Source organism: Nannospalax galili, unplaced genomic scaffold (assembly GCF_000622305.1).
Source record: "Nannospalax galili isolate Female #2095 unplaced genomic scaffold, S.galili_v1.0 scaffold633, whole genome shotgun sequence".
NCBI lineage: Eukaryota > Metazoa > Chordata > Mammalia > Rodentia > Spalacidae > Nannospalax > Nannospalax galili.
In genome coordinates, this window is record NW_008336075.1 from 4876416 (window position 1) to 4878817 (window position 2402).

The window sequence follows — 2402 nt, forward strand, 5'->3', positions numbered from 1 at the left end:
TATATTTGAGGAGGAAGCATAAAAATTTACTTCATGTTAAATATTAGAGGTGATAAACATTACCAGTGAAATCTACCTGATGACTTTATATCCATACTCATATCCCCAGGACCCACATAAAAAGATGAATGGGCGTGGCATCCCACTGTAACCCCAGAATTTAGGAGGTAGAAACAGGATCCCAGGGGCAAGCTGGCTAGAATCAGCAAGTACTAAATTCAAAAGGAGACCCTGCCTCAGTAAATAAAGTATAGAGCAATCAAGGTGAACAGCCAGTGTCAACCTTTAGCCTGCACATACACACACACACACACACACACACACATACACCACTCTACTGCACATGCACCCACACATGTTCACACACAAGCATGCATACACATGAATGCATGATACACACACACATACCCATGCAATAAACAAGTCATATTGTAAGTCATAACCTGTCTTAAATTTTTTCTAAATGATTTATTGGTGTGGCAATGTGCAATACAGTGGTACCTAGACATGTGTGCTATTAAAAATTTAGTTTAATTAATTAGCTTTTCCCTTTTGCAACCATCACTGAAGCAGCAGCCGCTAAAATGAAGTTCAATCCTTCTGTAACTTCTGACCAAAGCAGGAACCTTAAAAGACATTTCAATGCACCTTCTCACATTCTGAGGAAGTTTATGTCCTCCCCTCTTTCCAAAGAGCTGAGACGGAAGTACAATGTTCGGTCCATGCCCATTCGAAAGGATGATGACGTTCAGCTTGTATGGGACACTACAAAGGTCAGCAGATCAGCAAAGCAGTCCATGTTCACAGGAAGAATTACATCATCTACATGGAGCGAGTGCAGCAGGAAAAGGCTAATGGTACAACCGGCCACATGGGCGTTCATCCCAGCAAGGTGGTTATCACCAGGCTAAAGCTGGACAAAGACTGCAAAAAGATCCTGGAATGGAAAGTCAAATCCCACCAAGTAGGAAAGGAGAAGGGCAGATACAAGGAAGAGACCATCGAGAAGATGCAGGAGTGGAGTCGTACATACGACTGTCAGTAAAAACTGACTAAATGAAAAAAATCTAATTAATTAAAATAAATTTGAAAGCTCAGTTCTGCCATCACACTTGCTGTATTGCAGATCCTGAAATGGCATGCTCCTGCTTGCTAGTATGTGTCTCTAGCCCTTTTTCAGTTTTCACTTTTTCTCTGATATTATATAAAAATTTATATTTAGCTAGACCAGCGAGATGGCTTATCAGGTAAAGAAAGATGCCTTCTGCCAAGCCTGATGACCTCCGTTCAATGCCCAGGACTCACATGGTCATGGTGGAAGGAGAGAATTGATTGCCACAAGTTGTCTTACGATCTCCACAGCTGCACCCTAGCACACATGCACACACACACAATTAATTCGTGTAATTTAATTTTTTAAATTTATTTTTATCTGTCTCTTTACAAACTTACTCTTCGGATATGATTTGCTCTGTGTTCCCATCCAGGAGTCTATTCTGCGACATCAAAGGGGATTGTCATATTCACCACGGTATCTTCCTTGTGAAAGCTTAAGTGTATAAATACCGGCTCTCTCTCTGTCATGTTGGCAGACTGAAGGGTAAAACTACCCATGTCAAATGGAATAACTCTTAGAGAGAACCCTATCATTTTATATATTCACAATGCATCCTAGAAATGGTTCCTTTTAATGAGTGGTGCTTTGATTTAGAATTTAGGAAGTTGTACAAATGCACGAATTTAGGAGTTTCAAAATCTGGGCTCTCTCCTGCCTCAGTGATCCAAAATTCATATATTCTGGTGCAAAGTTGCTCAGAATAAATAGCCCCTATGTTATTCCTTTTTTTTTTCCTCCCGAAAAAAATTGGACTCCAAACACCAAAATCTGTAACTATTAAACAAGGTCACCAACGTGAACACACGTTCCCAGCACTCTGAGAATGGAGTGAACACTGAGACAGAAAAGGGCTGGAGAGACAACTCAGCAGTTAAAAGCACTAGCTGGTCTTCCAGAGGACCCAAATTCAGTTCCCAGCATCTACACTGGGCAGCTTACAACCACCTGTAATGGGGTTACAGCTCCAGGAGCTCTGACACCCTCTTCTGGCCTGTGTGCGTACCCCTCAACACACACAGAGACATACATGTGTACATATAAATAAAGTAACAAATACCTGTTTTTTAAAAGAAATGAGGCAAAAACAAAATGAGAAATGGCTGTGTGCTGGGTCTAAACCGCAGACTTTATCGAGGAGATCACAAGAACATTCTAAGTAGGAGGGAAAACAGAGAAATAGAATAGATGAGGAAGCAGAGACCCAGAGAGGTTATCTACCTTGCCTATGTCACTCAGCAAACAAGTGAGAAAAGAAAGAATCGGCCCTGGGCAGTGTGGTTCTAAC

At 41.3% G+C, this 2402-nt stretch overlaps 1 pseudogene; it reads left to right on the plus strand.

Annotated features, from left to right (window-relative positions):
• The first annotated feature begins 584 nt into the window (after nt 1-584).
• Nucleotides 585-1045, plus strand: LOC103732323 (annotated as a pseudogene).
• The last annotated feature ends 1357 nt before the right edge of the window (nt 1046-2402 follow it).